This window comes from Euprymna scolopes, chromosome 6, assembly GCF_053919585.1.
Source record: "Euprymna scolopes isolate OS-2025 chromosome 6, ASM5391958v1, whole genome shotgun sequence".
Taxonomy (NCBI): domain Eukaryota; kingdom Metazoa; phylum Mollusca; class Cephalopoda; order Sepiida; family Sepiolidae; genus Euprymna; species Euprymna scolopes.
Genome location: NC_136487.1, coordinates 68,780,413 through 68,802,893, shown reverse-complemented (window position 1 = coordinate 68,802,893; position 22,481 = coordinate 68,780,413).

The following is a 22,481-nucleotide window of genomic DNA, read 5'->3' as shown; positions in this document are numbered from 1 at the left end:
ATCAGTCTACAGTTCCATTACTGTGACAGACTATTTAACCAAGATGGGCGTCAAGACGGTTTATCACTCTCCAAATAGTCCAGACATTGCCCTATTGTGACTTTTCGGTTCTCCCTAAGCTCAATGAAAACTTTAGAAACTGTTGAATTGAGGAAATGAAAGCGAAGGTCATTGACACGCTCACACAAGTGGACTTCCATGGGTCCTTCCAGAAGTTGTTGGAACTGTATTGCCACCGGAGAAGATTACTTCGAAAAGGGAATAGAGTGTCAGATGCGCACTATCAATAAAGTGTCCATGCCAAAACATGTCTGAAAACTTTTTGAACGCATGTATTTATTAGTACAAACAAAGTATCAATATGCATGACAGACTAGTCTTTGTAACTGACTTTGTAAATTCGATAAGATAAACTTATATGTGAGATCTGTATTCTTTTGACATGATCTTTAAGCATACATGACTTCACGGACGATTTGACAAGGAAATAATTACGAATAGATTAGATCGTAATACGTGTTTTGACAAGAACAAAACTTACTGCAAAAATACTATTATTACTAATACTAATATGAAGTGTTCATCTACTGCCCATGAGAATAATTAAAAGGATAATAATTAGAAGAAAAAGAAGAAGAAGAAGAAGAAGAAGAAAATGAAAAATAAATAAAAAGAGAAATATGTGGGTGTGGAATAATACGTGCAAAATAATTACAAAGGAGGAAAGGGGGTCGTGTCGAGGGGAAGAGGGCACCGAAGCCATTATGCAGAATTACAACTATGGCAAGGAATTATCTTTGAATAATAAGAAAGCTTGGAAGGAAAAGAATAAGAAGGAGGAGGGAAAGCCATTTTCTTGTTTTGTTTGAAAGAGTGGTTTAGGAGTCGAAGAAATACAGGTGGACGAGGACCGTTCCAACAGGCGAGGGGAGAAAGGAAGTGAAGTGCTTTCAGCGATTGTGCAGAATCCAGCGTAAACCCGGAGGCTTTTTTGTCCAGACAAATATGAAGCCCGTACAAGTACTCGTGTCCATCAAAATAGCGTCAAGACCTTTTTATTATTATTATTCATGGTCCAAGTGTGTTTGTTAGTGAATTTTATGAATCAATAGCTTTTTTTTTTAATCATCATCATCATCATCATCATCATCATCATCATCATCATCATCATCATCATTATTATTATTATTATTATTATTATTATTATTATTATTAACGCGTTTGTTTTTCTTCCTATCTTTCTTCCCATTCTTCATTGTCTACTTCTATTTCCTTTTCCTCCTTTTTTCCTTTTTGCTTTTTTTTTTTTTTTTTTTTACACAGTGGTCACCACTTATCAAGGCCCGGAAGCCACTTCTTCTGCTTCTTTTTCTTCTTCTTTTTCTTCTTCTTCTGTTTCTTTTCTCGTTTTCATGAACCTTTTCCTTATTCTAAATGCGTCTCCGTATCTAAATGAAACGCATGGTGCGTCGGTCGTTCGTTAACACTACTTTGAAATATCACTTGAATTGGTCTTTCAGGATCATTTTCTTCAGCTTCAACAAGGAGTCGTAGATGGCTATCACAATGCAAGTCAGAGAAAGATGCCGGTTTGCGCAGTAGAACAAAAACTTGATTTTTCTTTCTATTACTTTCTTTTTAGAAAGTTTTACTTGATTTAATCATATATAGAGTACCACAATTTTGATCGCATTACACGTAAACTCTATAAACGTGTCCAAGAATATTATTTATCGTTCAGATCTTGGAAAACAGTTTTTCTCTTCTATTTATAATCCATAAGTTACTGAAACTTGTACATTTTTCCTGTTTCAATTTCATATTTCAGAATCTGTGAGAGAATATATAATTATTTCCGCAGTCAGCAAACGTCGCAGCTGACAAGAGCCATGAAAGTCAACAGACGGACTCGAGTTCGCCCTCATTTGAGCTCATCAGTTAGACACATCCGAATTCAGGATTCGAAACCCGAGTCTTTTGTCTGCGAGGCAAGCACTCTACCAACTACCGCCGCACATAAGAAAGTATTATTAACCATCAAAGACCAAGTAAACCGCAACGAAATCTGATAGTAGAATAAACCTACTTTCGTCTCAAATAAGGAATGTGATCACCGCGACCAGCTATAACCCAAGTCAATGTCTCACTAGTAGGATTTTTTTTTTATATTGGCTAAGGATATCATAAAGATATACATGTATATATATATATATATATATATATATATATATATATTATAAAATAAATTTACACCCAGTGTAATGGTGCCTGCAAGTTAAATTTTTGTGGCAACGGTTGCGAAATCTCCCATCACACCTCTCCTGAGTCGGCATTGTTTACTACCAGAGTCAATTGGACGTGCAGGACAAGTGGAAGCAATGCCTATATAAGTGGAGAGCACATACATCGCCTAGAATTTCAAAATGGTCATCCGTTTGGTACTAACATAATCACATTGATACACCGGTATTCGTCAGATAACCGAAATTATATATATATATATATATATATATATATATATATATATATATATATATATATAAATATATATATTACATATATATTGCATATATATATTACATATATATATTACATATATATATTAAATATATATATTACATATATATTATTATATATATATATATATTACATACATATATTACATATATATTACATATATATTACATATATATTACATATATATATATTACTATTATATATATTATATATATATTGCATATATATGTATTACATATATATATTACATATATATATTGCATATATATATATTACATATATATATTGCATATATATATGTAATATATATATGTAATATATATATAATATATATATATATATTACATATATATATATTACATATATATATTACATATATATATGTAATATATATATTATATATGTATTATATATATATTATATATATTACATATATATATTACATATATATATTACATATATATTACATATATATTACATATATATTGCATATATATTACATATATATATATTACATATATATATTATATATAATATATATAATATATATATATAATATATATAATGTATCTATATATATATATGTGTGTGTGTGTGTGTGTGTGTGTGTGTGTGTGTGTGTGTGTGTGTATTATATTATATTTTAGAGGGAATTACACCCGGAGTCTAAAGAGCAGAGTTTATTTTAATATATTAGTAAATGTATTAATACTTTTAAACGAAAGCAGTGACCATTGTACTTAAGATATATAATAAGCCCAATAGGTATAAGTATCATAGATCTATATCAATATTTAGTAAAACGATTCATAATTGTGAATTAAAAATCAGTTTCCAAAAGAAAAACAAGCAAAATCAACTTAATTGTACAATTGTTTCGGAAACGATGTTCATTTTATTGAAATTGATAATAATATTGGCACTAATTTGAGAGAAGTTTTGTTCTTTAAAACATAGTCTCCTCATTTGCAGAAATAGGGAGGAAGAAGTTAAAGACACCTAAATAAAACTGACATAAAAATCCACTCTAATAAAAAAGTAGTTAATTTCTTGGATGCAACATTAAATCTTACAAACTGTACTTTTGAAGCCTACCATAAACCAAACCAATCTGTACTATATGTCTATAATGAACCAAACTATCCGAGGCCAATATTCAAATCAATAGTCCCTAATGTATTTTTAAGAATATCTAAATTATCTTCAAACAAATCTATATTTAATAAAAACACAGAAAACTACAATGAGACCCTTAAAAACTCAGGCTTCAAAACACAAATTAAATACCAAAATAAAACTGATACAAATTACATAGAAAACTACAACAATTAATATAAACCTAGTAAAAGCATAATAAGTCATAATATGGTCATGTCAATCCACAAAAGAACTGCAAAAATAATCAGACTACAATACAAAACCACATACAACCACACGCATCAACTACTAACACCAATAACTCCAATGGCATATCATTAAACAGAAAAACAGACATAGGAACACCCTTTGGTTTTACTCTCCATACTTCAAAAGCGTTAAAATAGACATAGCCAGAGAAATTTTTAAAAATATTTGAAAATAACTTCAAAGCCCCTGATAAGTACAGTAAAAATTTTTAACAAAAACACGATCAATATATCTTATTCAACAAATTTAAAATAACTTTTTTAGATTAAAATTTTTTTAACTTCTTTCAGAATAGAAAATCTTTACAATTTAATAAGGAACATATTTCATATAGGTTTCATAAAAAATATTCAGTAGATAACGAGAAAAATAGAGATGAAAATTTCAAAAGGAATTTATAACTGGTTACGCTCAATAGTAGTCTGCTATTCAATAAAATAGACATCGTTTCCGTAACGATTGTACAATCAAGTTGCCTTTTTTTGTTTTTCCTTTTGAAACTGATTTTTAATTCACAATTATGACTTCATTCACTATATATATATATATATATATATATATATATATATATATATATATTCTACCAGACATTATTAAATCCAATGAAGATACTTTGCTTCATGATTCATTTCATTTTATTTTTTATTTTTCGGTATAATAATTTTATATCAACATCGAAAATATTAATGAAATTCCCATAGTTATAATTTCACGTGAAATTCATGTAGCTGATTAGGTGAAAGTAAATAGGAGCAAAAATATAAAGCAGAAAAGTAAAAAGTAAAATGCATTATTGCATCCGTGTGATGGGATGTTAAAAGTTTATGAAAAGTCGATTAAAATTCGTTTAAAACTAAATCGATTAAAAATCTGAGTTTTAAAATCTACTAGTCCATGAGCTAATATTAGCAAAGTGTGTTATTTACGTGTCACGCAAGACATTTTAATACGTGGTTGCACTTCTAGAACGCGATGGTATTAATAGTAGGGCGCATGGTTCTAGTGTAAGATGCCTCGAGAACTATATATATGTATATATATATATATATATATATATATATATATATACATACATATATATTTATATATATATTAATGATTTGATATTTAATAATTGTTATAGTAAATAATTATGTCAGCTCCTTTATGAAACTCGTTTCTTATCGTTGAGCACTTTCAGTTGAATTTAAAAAAAAAGTCGGTCAATTTAGCTCATGCGCATATCATCTTATTCTGATTAGATCACTCTAACTTTCGTTAAAACATATTTAATAAAATAAATGTTTAAAATTCCACGGCATTTGTCGCAGTGAACAGTAGCTGAATAGATATAGTCTTTGCTAATGAAGCCAGAGATGACTTCTGTCGCTGGGTTTGGATCTACCGACTGGTGTTGTTCGTGACACCATGTACTGAAGATTCCCGAATCGATGAAACACGAGAATACTAGTGTCTGTAGGTATTTAATAATTATTATAGTAAATAATTATATATATATATATATATATATATATATGTATATATATGCATACATATATGTGTTTAGCGAGGTCCGCCTGCGCTTGCGCGTATATAGTATCATAGTATGTGACTATTACATTTGTCGATGATTCATTCGGAAAACTCTAATTCAATGAATTGTTAATAAATGAATCTCTTCTAAAATATAAGTGATTTTCTTATTCATTCTTTATTTCACGTACGTTTTTATTTTTATTTTTTTAGAATTAGCTATCTTCCGAGGAATTTGGAAAAACGCACGAACCCCAATAAAGTAAGACTATCACACAATATATTAAATCTATATAATAAAACTCAAAATTTGTGTGTCCTTCTGTATGTGCAAAGAATAGGCTCATACATGGTTTTCTATTATATTGAACTTTCCACATATAATTAGATAAGGGTCCAGGATTTGAAATAGGTATGATAAAGTAGGGCCCCAGGACATTGGAGGTTACTTATAAGGGGAATCCTATGCACGCTCACACCGTTTTATATAGAGCTACCAAATTTTGCAAGATAACCCACCATGGGAAAGAGGAACTTTTGCCGGGTTACACAACCCACTCTCAGAAACGGGGGGAGAGTACAACTTCAGGGTGTGTCACTTATAACTTTAAACCCTGTGAACGCTCACACAATTTTATGCACATTCGTAAAGTTACCAAATGTGGCAGGAAAACCCACCATGGGTGTGGGAAGTTTTGAAGGGTTACACCGCTCAACCTTACAAAGTGGTGTCTGTTGTAACTGGGAAACCTACTTATAACTGGGAACCTTATGCATGCTCACATGGTTTGATGTAGAGCTACCGAACTATTCATGATTACCCACCATGGGAAAGACTGTTTGCAGGTTACATCTCTCAATGGGGAAAAAGAGGTTTACGGATTACATTGCTTACATGGGGGAGACTTATAACGGAGAACCCTTATTAGTGATCATACACTTATGTTAATAAATATTCTCATTACCACCCCCTCATGTTCGTTTAATCGTACCCAACCCACTCTTACAAAGATGATCAAAGCAATACCGGGTCTGTCTGTGAGTCTTTGTATCTACAGGATGGTGTAATAAAGCTCACCACATCTGTGTGTCCGTTTGCCTGCACATCTGTAAGACGAAAGGGAATATAAGATACAAAAGGTATGTAGAATATAATATTAATTTAAAAGAATTTAAATATTATTTATATCGTTATATGAATCAGAGTCCATTTGTGAAGACTCTTTTGGAAACTTTTGCTAGGTATAAATAAATATTTATGAATTATTTGGATTTTTATTTTGATTGCTTCAATTATTCAGACTTTAAATATTCTGGATTATATTCACATCGTTTCAATCCAAGTAAACTCCGGCAAGCTTCAGGTGCATTTTTTCAAACCAAGGAACCTTTCGCTCAATTTGGAAATTTTTATGTTGAACTCGGTCATCATTCACATCTTTTTGAATTGGATCTCTTATAAAACGAAAAGCTGTCGATCGTTCTCATTCTCTCAGCCAGAATTTTTTTTTTCAATTTTATGCTTCTTTCAGCTATTAGAGGTGGTATATCTAATGCTGAAACCTAGAAAATGTCAATGTTAACTAAATGTTAAACAATGGTTTAACGATTCTGATTTTTTTTAGATGAAGTCTAATTGTTTGTATAACTTATTTGGATCAGAATAGTGTTATTATTGAGTGTTATTTGCGCAACGTTTCGGTCAGTGTACCCTCCGACCTTCGTAAGGCATCTTAGAAAAGAAAAGTGATAGGTTACTGATTCCATACTTGGTTTCATATTCTTGGAGTTGTTTTTTTTCTCCTTTTTTTTGCTTCGCCGTGGTTCTGTATATCACGCATTTTTTTTTCATACATACTAAACCACGGATAAAAAAGCAAAAAACAAAAAACTCCAAGAATACGAACCCATCTATGGAGCAATTAACTCTTCTCCTTTCTATTCCAAGATGCATAACGAATGTTGGAGGCTACAAATGTTGCACAAATAACACTCAAGATGAGAGGAAGAGTCCGATCAAAACAATGGTTTAATCATGTGTCAATGACGACAATTTGGCATAAAATTTTCGAAGCTTGAACTTAATATAGTATTACTACATATAACTAGTATACTTAAAACATAGTTATTCCAGTGTAATGCTAAAGCGAAAATAAGGCAAAAGATTATCTTCTAATGTGCCTCTGTTTTACCAAAGAACTTATTTAACGATTTTTCTATCACCCTGTTTTTATATGCTCAAATGTCTCTATATAAATTATCCACTCTCCGAGAAGTTAAATAAATGTTCATGTGTAGGTTTGATGAAAATGCTTACCTGGATCGAACTTACTTCGAACTTGGCTCAGCCAGGTTAAAAGATATTGCCCTTAACCACTTTAACCACCGTCATAAATGTGTCTGTATTTACATAAAAATGTTAATAGAAGGCTAAATCCAGCAATCCTATCCTTTATTACTTTGTTCTTGATGCATTGCTTTCCGACTTTCAATCCACATCATGTAACACTGTGTTCTCATGCGGAGATAAACAAATGCCATTCCTTCTTTTCATATTAATTTCCAACTCTTTAATTCGTAGTCTCTCCTCAGGCACTTTCGGGGCAGACGCCATTTTGTGGACACATTTCAGAAAGATTTGACGAGTACTGTATCGTAACAATCCTTGTCCGGCATCTTCCGTTTCTTTTCCCTTTCGACGATGTGGGCACAGACAGAAGGCAACTTGTCATACATTACTCTAAATATTTTGACGTTCGCTTTGTATATTTTGATTACATCGGACAGAACAACATTCGTTTTGACTTTCTATTGCTTGCCATTCGAGACGAGTTTTATCTGGACAACCCAACTATTCGAAATTATCAAAGAACAAAAGGAATGTTATTTTTCTAGGATGTTCTTCTCCGTCTATAAAATGAATCGACTTGTTTCGTTTATTATTCAGTCTAGTCTGATATTTGTCAAAATGGTTAATTTTAGATTTTTTTTTAAAGGATTCGTTTATGTCGGTTTTTTTTTCTTTTCTTTTTTAAATAATCTGACCGGATCTTGCTATTTCTTTTTTTTTCCCAGGTTTCATGTTTTTTTTTTGTCTTTTGGTTATTCAGTTTATTTTCTGGATCCTCTTTCCGGTTTTAATGTCTCTTTCTTTTTAGTTTTTGTGTTTTTTTGTGTTTTTACTTGTTTTCTTCCTCGTTTCTTTTCCTTTTACCCTTTTTTTTTGATCTTCATTCATCCTTCCGTTTTTTAAAACGTTCTCATATTTATTTAAAAGATTCAGAATTCGGCCAAAGAGTGCCTTTTTTACATTCTACCTTATTGCATAATTTCATTTATTATTTATTTTTCTGAATGTTTTGGTTTTCTTTTCTAACGATTGTTATTTTCTTTTCTCGTCATCCATTCTTTTTCTCTTTCCTGTTTCTCTTTCTTTTCTTTAATGTTGGAATTTTCGAAAAGCAGATGTTTATATAGTTTTTACCATTAATATTACTATTACATGTGGGAATTCCACAGCAGCATCGTTCACATGTTACCATATTTCTGATGGATATTCTGTGAACGTCCAGGGTGAGTGCAGATCCCACGATACTATTGCAACCCTTTTGTGTAAACTGTAAAAGTATTTATCTGAGTAATCTGGTTAATTTAGTGTCAGAATATATCTGGTTATTACGGGTTATCTCAAATATGCTCATGGAAGTTTTTTTTACATTTTTTTCATTGTATGAAGGCCAGCGCGAAAGAAAACCCCATAATATCATTATACCATCATTAAGCAGAACAGATAATGATCTTGGATCTTAGCCAAAAGATCAAGACGGTATATTTTGGTTTCACGTACGACTGCAAAGCAACATCATTAATTTAATTTTTTTTTTTTTTTACATTGCGTGCTCGGTGATTGGGAAATCCCATTTATTTAAAAGGAGGGTAGAAGGTGATAACATACTACGAACATAGAGTATTAGAGTATCTATATTCTAATTAGTTAGCCTAGTATATTATCAACTTCTATATTCCTTTTTGATAAATAGGATCTCCCGATTGAATAATTTAGAACATGGAAATCGTGACACACGTACGTACCTACGTCAAAGGTACTACGGTATTTATGCATAGATTATTATCATTACTATTATTACAATTATTTTTACTATTTTAAATATTATTACTATTACTATTGTACTAATATTATTTTTATTCCCTAGGAGATTTAACACAAATATCAATTATTAATCACTGATGTAACCGGTGGTGCTCCCTGGATTCTGAGTGACAACAAGTTTCTCCCTGATTTCCAGTATTTTCCACTTCTTTCAATAACGTTTGCAAATGACTTTGATTTATCTAAAAACCGTTTACTATGGATTCTCGATGACAACGACCATCGGTTTTCAATAAAATTTCGGTGGCATCAATTCTGGAAAAAGTGCCAGGAATCTTACCACTCATCCACTTGATATCCGGACAATGTTTTTCTTTTTCTCAGTTCTTCTATTCTCGTTGGCCCTTCACGATGATTTCCTGTGGTACCAGGGCGTATACCATTTTGCGCAGCGGCAAGTTTATTATTATTATTATTATTATTATTATTATTATTATTATTATTATTATTATTGGCTCACAAGGAGCTTTCACACAGGTTATCGAAGATCTCTCCTTGAATACAGCCTGTGGTGTTCCCTGGAAACAGAGTGACAACACATCTCCCACTGTACTATTATTATTATTATTATTATTATTATTATTATTATTATTATTATTATTATTATTATTATTATCATCAACTAACTGTATTCCATGCAGTCCGCGTGACAACAAGTCTGCTCAAGTTTCCAGGATGATTTGGCTCTTTCGAGAACCTTTTCAAATCTCTTGGAGTTATCGTAACAGTCACTTACACTTGATATTTTTCTACGATCTTTCCTGTAGATTTTAAGCCCATGAATATGTCATCAATGACTATATAAAACACCAATCTAGGTCATTTTTATAGAATATTTTATTGGAAGACATTTCGCATTTTGACAGACTTTAAAAAAAATCATAAACCTTAATTATGCTTCAGCGATATTTCAATCCTCAGCATAACACACAATTGTATCCGGTGCTGATAGCATACTGATTAAATTTGGGGATGTGTAGCAAGTTCTTTATTTCAATTCTTCGCACCTTTACTTATGTATGCCAGTGGCATTCAGCCTAGGTGGACTGAGCCGGCTTCCTCTAAGCAAGTAAGTCTCAAAGGAATATTAAGTTCTTGTTTAGAATAACATTTAAAAAACGCGGAAAAATCTTTATGATGTGCTTACGTACTTAACAGGTCACCAACGAGATCGAAGAGCCGTCAGCCATTATACTTTTCTAATCGAAAAGCGGACAACTCAATTCGACTATGAGTTTTACGAACCGTGTTATGGGCTGTCAAAATTTTTAATCACAAAAATGCGTTAAATTTTTCTTTCTTCATTAAAGAAAAGTACTTTACGAGATATTTGGAATACGACATATTCATTCCGAAACAGTTACGTACATCATAAAGATGTGTCTGTATTTTCTGTATTTTTGTACTATCTTTTTATTGAGTCGAATGCTAAATAAAAATCGAACATAACATTAACAAACGCTTTCCAGTCGCATGCATACAACGATCAGAGGAAACTACGACTTTAGGTTTTTGCAGTTCTTACAAGAAAGTGTTGACGTCCTTCCACATACACCTCCTGGTACTACCAAATGGTCACCCATCTGCTTCAGACAAGGCTCAACATTGCTTAACTTCGATGACCTAACAAGTATCCAGGTGTCAACGTTATTATGCTGATATTACTGGTTTCATCTATCCTGGGTGTGAAAATAAACGTCATAAAGACATGAAATCCTAAATTAGGTTATTTAAGGTGGAGCCAATGTTCGTTGTCCGTTAACTCAATCTGCTCTGACCAGGAAGTTGTAGTCAATTAATCTGTCTTTATATATACTTTAATTTAGAAGGGTTTGATAATCCGCATACTTTAATCCGGAGGAATAGCAGAAGTCAGTGTTCCATTTAGTGGTTATGATAAAATATGTTTCGTCCTGGACAGTTTTTTAGATGGCGGTTTATTATTCGCATTATTTGGATGCTTCAGACTACTGTTCTTATCTTCAGCGTTATTTTCACAAATTATTGGTCGATCCAACTTCTGGACCTCTTCAGATATATCTAATCGAACTGGTGAATCTTTTTATCGAACTGGGGAATTTTTTGGTCGAACTTGGGTATCTGCGCGAAATTTCTAACGAAACTATTTATAATTAATCTACGGAGGTAGCATGCTCTCGTCCCGTCAGCCATGACTGGTTAAAAGTCCTAAGTAATTCACAATTGTATCTATTCGTATCGAACAACTTGAAGATTGGAATTAAACTTCAAGAAGAATTTTTACCAAGCACGGTTTATTTTTTATCAGAACTATTGTATTCTAACTTATTGGATTAAATAACGTGTTCTGTTCATAATTCCGTAACAGGTTCGATAGTTCGACGGAAAGATTCCCGATTTCGACAGAATGGTTTCCGATTCCCACAAGATTTACCTGAATAATATTGGAAATCATATCGATGGAGACATTGTGAGAATAACAGCCAAGATGAGAACAGTCTTGCGAAGAATCCAAATAATACGCCCATATTCTTCATAAGAACAATAAGTAAAAACGCTATTTGACAAAATTTGTACAGGATACGTTAATGGTTTCCAGTTTACTTTGTTCCACCTTAATTCGAATTAATGTACCTTTCACGAGCTTACGCATGGATTTAATAGAACCAGTCCGGGACATTACATGAAACGGCACGCTAGACAAAACTTAAATACTTTCTCTTACACTGCCCTTGAATGTCTAAAGTCGCCCTGTACAGAGGTTTGTCAGAACAACCTGGCATGAGGATACTTTATCCTACAAGTAAATCCTGACCAAATATTCGAAATTACGTTGTATTTGTGGCCCAAATACAATCTACTTGGTATTGATAACTACACTGGCTTTTACGAGGAATAACAAATCTTCTCAAGAATGTACACCATTCCTCGTAAACCCAGGGTAGTTATGGATAACAAGGAGTTCATATCTAAAGTAATAGCACGAAACTGGATACTCCATCAGACTAGCTATATTGTGGTCCTGGAATCTAGTGGAACAAAAATATCATAAGAAAGATATACTATAGCATATTTAAATAATGGTGTACGTTTAAACTATACTCTATGTATAGAGCGTCCAAAAAGTCACTGAAGGGTTTTAAACTTAAATAGATTCTTTGTTTTTTTATTATATTTTTCTGTAATTTAAAAACACAATCTCACTAAGATATTGGAAATTTTACTTTTATTAAGAGCAAAATTGAAACAATTTTTATTAATGAAAAAAATGTTTTTGAATACTGTCCATTTTCAGCTTCGCAAATCTGTGTTCTTTCCAAAACATTATTTATGACAGATTGCAGAATCTCTGGATTGCGATTTAACTCCCTTATTTTCTTTCTGATGTTTTTCGTCAATTCTTGTGAGGGTTAACGTTTCGCAATTTGCCAGCTCGCGGAACGAAATAAGGGAGTCAAATCGCAATCCAAAGATTCTGCAATCTGTCATGAATAATGTTTTGGAAAGAGCAGAAATATGCAAAGCTTAAAATTCTTAACATTTAAACGACATTATTTTGGTAAATAAAGATGGTTTTAATTTTTTATTTTTTTCTAAACATATTCTCAATGTCTTGGACAGATTATTTTAAAATTTCAGAAAGATATCCTCAAAAATAAAAGATTTTATTTTAGTTCAAAACCCTTTAGTGACTTCTTGGGCATCCTGTATAAAGAAATATATGCGCCTCTAAATATTATGACGTAATGCAGGTAATGCATGTAAGGGAGTTAACTCTCAATTATTTAAGAAGTGAATCACCAGGAAATGTCTTTCATATGTTATCATTGTCACCAGAAAAGTATAACTAACATGACGATATGCTACTGTTGACGTTTTGTTAACATCATTGTCGATTTGAAATCTTATTTCAAGCTTCCATTGCAAATATGCAACAATGTATAAATATTCTTTACTATTCTGACTCATGGCATCATTAATCTGCAAATATGGTCTCAATACAAACCCTACACATTTTCTGAGGAGCATTTGTAAATGCCTATATGATGCGCTATAAGAGATACACTAGCAGTGTCAGAAATTTCGTGAAAATAGTGAATAATTCCACCCCATCTTTCCAAGCTTATAACTCCTCGAAAAATGTAATTCAAGCCCTAATTTTTTTTTTCAATTAAAGGAGTAAGGACCAAGGTTTTATTTAAAAAAAAAACAAAACAAAACAATGTGTTTTTTTTTTTTAAAAAGGTTTTAAACTTCGGACTTTACAGGTAAATTTCTAAAAAACTGATTTTTTTTTTGTTTTAAATTTGAATATATTATTTATTGACCTTTTCTCTTCAATTTGTGATATATAAACCTATTAAACATAAATTAATTATTTACTTTTTAATAGACATTTCAAAATGAGAGGCGTAAATTATTCGACCCCCTATCTTTCTAAGCTTATAACTCCTCGAAAAATGTAATTCAAGCCCTAATTTTTTTTTCAATTAAAGGAGCAAGGACCAAGGTTTCATTAAAAAAAAAAAAAAAAAAGACAAAAAGAAAAAATGTGTTCTTATAAAATAAGGTTTTAAACTTCGGACTTTACAGGTAAATTTCTAAAAAACTGATTTTTTTTTTGTTTTAAATTTGAATATATTATTTATTGACCTTTTCTCTTCAATTTGTGATATATAAACCTATTAAACATAAATTAATTATTTACTTTTTAATAGACATTTCAAAATGGGGGGGGGGGCGTGAAAATGGGGGGGCGTGAAAATGGGGGGGCGTGAATTTAAAAAAAACGTTTGTCTAAAATATTATATTCGGTTTATTGGAAAGAACATAAAATTTCACATTGACCCTGAAAATATCGTAAAAATAGAATCAATAGAAAAATTTTGATAGATTTTTAAAATTTAAAAATTTAAAAATATTGAGTTTAAAAATTGAAAAATATTGAGTTCGGAAAATTCATTACTGCTTTAAAAAAAAAATAAAAATATTTTTATTACTTTTAAAACAACTGTAATAGTTTATTTTGGAAGTATAATCCATAAAGAAAATAAATAACCCACTTTTAACAGAGAAATTACGAGATTTTTATATTGTATTCGCAGTTTCGTGTTAGGGGTGTCAAAAATTCCTACAAAAATTCTGATACTGCTAGAGATACACATCAATTTCGTTCCTTATTTATAAAGAGTTTAAAGACAATTGTCTGTGTTTCTTGGCCTGAATTGGACCAAACACTGATATTGTTTTTTTTTTATTTTCCGATTGTAAAACTTGACTAAACACAAAAACAAAAAAAACACATATTTTTACTATGATACAACCAAACCAAATCAAACATCAAGAATAAATATTTGAATATATAAAAGAACTTAAAACGTAAAAAAAAAACAATGTAAAATTACTCAATTCGGCATGAAATGATCACAAAAGAGTTGATATGCCGTAAAACAAACCAACTAAATCAAACTTCGTGAATACACATTTTTAGATATAAAGAACTTGAAGAAGAGAAGCCTTTTCCACAATTACTGGATTCGGCATTACATAACACTAAAAAGGTTGGTAAGCCGTAAAACAAAACAACAACTAACCGCATGTGTAAAATCCAAATATATCGAAAGAGATTTGAAGAAAGAAAAGAGAAGTTATATGAATATAAAGGTTAGCCAAAACATTTGAGCGGCCATTGCAAACAATGCTATGGATTTAACAATATCGTCTTGAACGTAACCATATTGAGCAGATATGAAGAAAGGTTCGAAAATTGGATGAGATTCAGAACAAAAGCGTCAAAAGAAAGAATGCCTATCTAAATGAGATACACGGTGGGAGAGATAGATACAAAAGAAAGCAGTAAGAGGGTGATTAATACTCAGAATACCATAGAAAGAGGGGGCAATAAGTATATTTCATATGATGGGCGTAATATGGAAAAACTAATGACCAATAAGAAATGGGATTACAGTAAAAAAAAGAAAAACTAGGGAGGAGACTAAGAACTGGAAAGGACAATTAACGAAGTGATTGTTGAAGGACGATTTTTTTCTCAAAAGAAAGCGAGTGAAATAAAAAGTAAAAATATTATAAAATGAAATGTTTAAATGATTTAGTAAAAATAACTATAAGAAGGAGGAAAATCGACTTGTTTGAACGAAATTAAGTGGGACTTATTAATAAATAACAACACTAATAAAGTGTAAATTATCTAACTAATTACAAACGTATCAATTAATCAGAAGTGTTTTTATCGGTGAAACTACACTATATTAGCGAAATTCGAAAAATGAAAAGATCGATTGAATATGGTTTCTACTGAATTTATTGTGTCAATTAAAACTAAAACCAATATCTTCTTTATTATCATGACAAAAGTATTAAATAATACTACATTATGTAAAAAAAAAAAAAAAATACGGATTTTTTATTTTTATCATAAAAAAAACGTCGCCCTACTTCTTTAATCCCAATCACGTTGACACACCGGTGCTGGCCAGATCACCGAAGTTAAGCAACGTTGAACCTGGCTAGTACCAGATGGATGACCATTTGGCAAGACGAGCTGCTGTATATACCGCGCGGTAAAAACAAGGCCAATAGCCATTAGTCGCATGCTCTCGTGTAATGAATGAATGCGTGAATGTAGGATTGACATGAAATTCTTAAAGATAAACTAAAATGACCGAAAAATGAGCTGAAATGACATATAAATAAAAAGTAATTGACTTAGAATGAATTTAATGAACTTAAGGATGAATTGAATGCTTAAAAAATAACTGGAATGCTTCAAAAACAACTTGAATGATCTGGAGAATGACTTGAATGGCTTTGAAACTGACTGGTTGTAAAGTGGGTGATCATTTTACATTAAATTAATACAGAAAACTGATCCCCCACTTTATATCACAAAGTTCAAACATAAGTACAGCATGTAGTAAGAACAGACACTACACTTTGATCTTGGCTAAAAGGCCAAGAAAAGCTTAAAAAGCTAAGAACATCTATTAAGAACAGACCTTTGATCTTAACCAAAAAGGCCAAGCACAAAAGTGTTACGGACAGACCGATCGACCGACCGACCGACCGACGGAGTGATTTATAGAGTCGCTTGCACACGACTAAATACCACGTTGAGAAAATGGAGCGATCTATCCTTCTTTTGAGGGTAGATGGGACTCTATTAAGCCGTGCTGGGCACCCAATAATGGCGTCGGTATAAAAAAATACTCTTAATATCTCCGATGAAGCATCAAGTATTTTCATCTACCAGCAAGATTTGAATTACACTACTAAGTAAGTTCAATCTCGGCTGCGGCCTGCTGGATGGATGATTTCCTTAAGAAAACGCGACATAATAACAAGGGAAGTAAGTCATTTATGCTCAAAATAAGGAAAAACGCACATTCTATTAATAAAATTGCAATAAGTTACATGATATTTATACCTTATTGAAAGTGTTCGGTGTTTATTTTTTTAGCAAAACATGTTATTTTCACTAATTTTTTGAAAAAAAAAATGTTTTTAAAATATTTGTTTTTACTTAATTTTTGTTTATATATCCATTACTGTAACATGACTATTAAGTAGATGCTATTACTCTGCCTTTAAGTTTAATGTTGAAAATATCGAATTTTACTATTTATAGTGTAGATGTACCGTTTTTATTTTCTTCTTTTTCATCGGTTATATATTTTAGTCAGTACAATTTAAATGAACACGTAGGATAATAAATCAAATTCAAGTGCTTACGTACAATATGAACGAAACCAAATCGAATTCGCCGAACTGAACTTAAAACTGGGATTAGGTTTAATACCGTGTAGTTTAGCATTAGGTTACGTTTAATTCAGAGTTAGGTTTGAGTTGATTTACGAAACATTTCTGTTTGAATTGCGTGTAAGAAAGAACAGAGCATTTTAGATTGCATTAAAATAGAGGATAAAGACAATAATTATTTTTGTTAAATTCTGAAACAAAGCCGAATCTCGTACTTTTACTTTATCTCGTGATGTTTATTAACGAAAATCTCGTTAAACAATTGATGCAATAGGTATTACAATTTTCCTGGATACCTATCCCTAAAAAAAGATTTTTTATGGAAAAGCTCTATTTGAAAATATATGGAAACCTTTATATATATATATCTAAAAAAAATATCACTTATTTTCCTCAATCAGTTGTGGCGTTATTTCATCTAAAATTCAGTTTGCCAAAGTCTAGACAATTTTTAGGTGACTTTTTCCCCTGTAGGGCGGAGTTATAAAATAACTTCCTGTGTAATTCTCGAAATCTCAGAAGCTTTACCTTCTCGCCCGTTGAAAACGAGTTAGATTTGTCTACGCACCTGAGATCCCCATACCGGGAAATGCTGATGAAGATCATTAGGCATTTAAAAGTAGGCAAGAGTGATCTCCCTCTTGGAAAGTAGGCGATTCAATTCCAAGTTACGACATGGGATCACATCTTCCCGTCGTTGGAGAGCGATGAATTATTTCAGTGTTGATGCCTAATCGCTATTCCTGTGACGTTAATCCTTAAGCCATATATATATATATATATATATATATATATATATATATATATATATATATATATACACTGAAAATAAAATAGGTCAATATATTGAAAAGAGTTGGAGAAATATAGAAAGAAAAAAGACGATGAAGCCTGGATAAATACGTAGCATTAACAAGCAAGTCAATGGAAATACTAAGTGAAAAAAAATATATATTTAAAAATCGAAAATACAATGGTGAGAAGAGAGAGAGAGAGGGAGAGAGAGAGAGAGAGAGACATGCAAGAAATGGGGAAACTTTAACACCAGTAAAAACTAACAATGAAAGGGCGGGGAGAAAGAGAAAAACAAAAGATGGAGAAAATATTAGATTAATCGATAGATGAATACATAGATAAACGGAAAAAGAAAAGCAAATGGGCGGATAGCCTTGATAGAATATACAAAAACAGTAGCATCACAAAGGAACTATAAGAAGGCGGAGTAAAAATAATGGGCGTGATTCTAATATATATATATATATATATATAATGTATGTATGTATATATAATGTATGCATGTATATATATGTATGTGCATATATATATATACACACCCACATGAAGACGGAAAGAAAGAGGATTACGTGAAATAAAATCTATGAAAGTCTCAGAGATAACATAGAAGTGTGACAAACGTAAAATAATTAATAAGAAAACAGTCAGTTTATAGTAAGCGTTAGGGTTAATACGATTTTAAGAACAAAAAAAATATGGCGATAAAAATAGAGGAGGTAGAAAGCCAAATAGACAGATAGGAAACCTGTACGAGAGTGAGATTACGCTGAGAAAAAAGAGTGGGAGGAGAGATTTAATGCAAATATTAAAGACTGCGGATTTATAATAAACAGAGCTTCATTGATGAATGGGCGGAGTTAAGATTAGGAACGAATTCAGAAGAGAAAGATAAGGGAGATTCTAGCAAATAGACGTGGATAATCGCAAGCAAAAAAGAGTGAGTGTCTAAATATTGTGGGACGAAGTGGCAAGTCGAATAAAAAGGAGAGGTAATAATAGGAAAAAAAAAACGAGACAACAATAGAGAGAGTTGTCACTTCTACTTGGATCCGTCCATATTTCACAAAACTATTATAGATTTAACCAATATGTGTTCAAGATGATCCACATTTTTTTAACAATAGTATTAAAAAAAAGGGTTTATAATATCTTATTAATAAATGAGTTTTAAATGATATTATTATTCTACCGCTCCAGCAGATATCTCACTGCTGATGCAATTTTTAAAAACCAAGTACGTTGCAAGATGGAGTACTGTTGCCATATCTGGGCAAGAGCGTCTAGAAGTACTTATCCTGGCTTGACAAATTTTAAAAACGATTTCGTAGCATAGTAGGGGATGCCCCTTTCCCTTCGCTGCAACCTCTTTCTAACAGAAGAGACGTTGCGAGCATGCATCTGCTTTATCGTTATTCTCATAGCAGTAGATCGCCTGAGCTCTAATCTATGGTCCCCCCGTTCACGACTATACATTTCTAACTGAAACCAGTATCAATAATTTTCCCCACATCATATCTGTGCCTAAACCTAAACATAGATTCCATAAACGAAGCTTATTTCCTAGAACTGTACACCTGTGGAACTCTCTACTGTTTCCCTACTTTCGAACTGACTACAATGTGGTCGTCTTTAAGTCCAACGTAAACAAGTTCTTGATGAACCATCCCCTTAAGTAATCCAATTTACCAAATTTCCACTATTACGATATTGTCACATTGACTAGCGTACACACATAAAACCTTATCCTCGAGTGGCACTCGAGCCTTGATATGTAGTGACTGCTATGTAAAAAAGTAAAAATAGTTACAATCAAAGCAGCTTGTAGATGTACTGAAATCAGTATCAGAGATGTGTTAGTTTAAAAACTTCATAACCACTCTATCAGCGTTTCGTAATTATACACTTGTAAAATTCGCCTTGCAAATGCAGTGAAGTATTCATCATTTAGCACTGATTGGTTAATATAAATCTCGGACCTCAAAACCAACAGATTAATCCATTCCTATCATTAACTGGTCCGGTGTAATACTGGTTCTGTGCAGTTCTAGGTGATCCACCTGCTAAGGCTTTGTTGTATTTCCTTGGGAATGCCTGAAGTACTCTTACAAGAAATACACTCTTACAGGAAATGAAGACAGTGCACTCCAGGCAATTTTTGCAGGTCAGACTGCCCCTCTTCGGGAGCGTTGACTTCTCAATCCCACTTTCTGACCATCGTGCAACAGTTCTTGCAGTGAGAGGGAACTAAATGCACACAAACACGCAATACTCCGTCAGTGACCCAAACATTTCTCAATTATACACTGAAAAAATTCACTTGCAGATTCTCTGAAATATTCACTATTCAGAAGTTGGTTGAAATGCATCACGCGAGAAGCTGGTTAAGAACCCCTTTTTATCTAGAAATCTCGGCTCGTGTAGTCTAGTCTTCTCTGAGGTTGTTACATGATATACGGTATGCTGAAAGCGAATATCGAAGCAGCAGGCAGGAAGAAAGACAAACTCATGTAGTATATCTACAGAAGCTTAATTTCGCAAAATTATGTACAAATATTTTTACAAATCTTATTCAGTTTTTTGTAAGTTTTTCAAAAGTCTCAAATCTCTTCACAGAGAGCGACAGACGGTTGGATGAGGAAGGTGAAGGGCTCCCCTTTCCAGGGAACGGCAGGTTTATACGATCTGTTCTGCCCGAATTCAACAAGCAATCTGCTTAATTTTTGAGCATATCGACCCGATGTGGGTGGGGTGGAAGTCTTCCCAGCCAATCAAATCACGCTAAGCCCCAACCATCTGAGACCCCATTCAAGACTAAACATCCCATAACCTCGGGGTTATCAGCCATCACTCAGCCAGTACAATATGTTCGTCTAACATCCTCGCATTTCCTGTTGTTGAGTTTTTCCCCAATAACAAAATATCTCGGGTTTTTCCAACCAAAAAACAAATATATTCATTTTGACAATGAATTAAAATATATCTATATTTATCCACCCTAAATAACCGAGGCACCTGCCGTTACCCGGGATCGGCCAAAAAGCTATCTCAGCATAGTTCTGAAGCTCCTCAATGGGGGATTACGTTACATTCGCCCCCATTAGAATATATTGCTTCGTAGAACCAATGGAGTCTAATTCCTTAACACACCACTCCATCCCTTTTTACAGTTCACCGTCAGATTTTTTTCCACAGACCCCTCTCTCCTTTCTCAAATTATCCGTCAACAAGATAACATATACACAATCCCATATCCACCCTTTTTATGCAGGGTTCTTCCTCTTTTCCATTCAAAAGTTCATAAGAAATTTAATTCAAAAAAGTTCGTAAAATCATCAAAAATGTAAAAGTTCAAAGTAAAATCATCAAAAATGTAAAAAATTCAAAGTTATCAGGGCTAATACAGCTTCTTTATTTCACATGCATTTTTTCCTTTGTTATATATTCTTTTTTTTTCAATTCACATTAATGATTCAAAGATAAGATAATCATCATTTAAATAATTGTCACTCCATAAAATGCATTAAGTTCATCAGTTACTCGTAAGAGTTACTTCGCTTGTTTAAAAGTTTTGTCCCTTATTTTTCAAATAACATTACTCGACTTTTTTCAAGGTTTTATAAGAGTTATTCCCCTTTTTCCAATTTATTCTCATCAATTTTATCATAGTTAATTTTTTTTCCACAGAGTCACAGTCACAATTTACATGAGTTTTTTCAAGATTTTTTTCTTTTCACTTCACTGCTATCAACAGCACAGTCTCGTAATACAGAGTATGCATCCCTAATTAGGGTTCTCAAAGGACCCGCTTTTTATTAAACTAGGGGAATCTTCTCACCTTAAGCAGTTATAGTTGAACCTTCACCATTTATTTCACAGTTCAAGTCTTCTTTATAAGCATCGTGTATGATTTTTCTTTCACTGAGGACTTCTTCTCACCTCAATAGACGGTCATTCAAGGTATCGTTGGGACTTTCTTTCGAAGGTTCTCAGCTTCAGAGCCCTGCAAAGAGAAAAGAAAAGAAAGAAAAAGAAGAGGAGATCTTCAAGTCGTCTTTAGTTCCCTTGGATTTCAGCATCAGGGAGGTTCTTGGGTTGCACTCGTTTTCGTTAGTGCCACCAGCCGCACCTTCCAGAACCACAGTCGGCTCGAACCAGGATCTCTCCCGCCATCCGAGCAATCAGCCTCGAGATGCTCATCGCCTTGCTCCTTCTTCCATTCATACACAATATCATCATTAGCAGCAACGTACCTTACTAAGCGTTGCATACATATCTTCATAGTACACCTGTTTCTCCCTCCCATTCCCGTTCACAACACCTATGA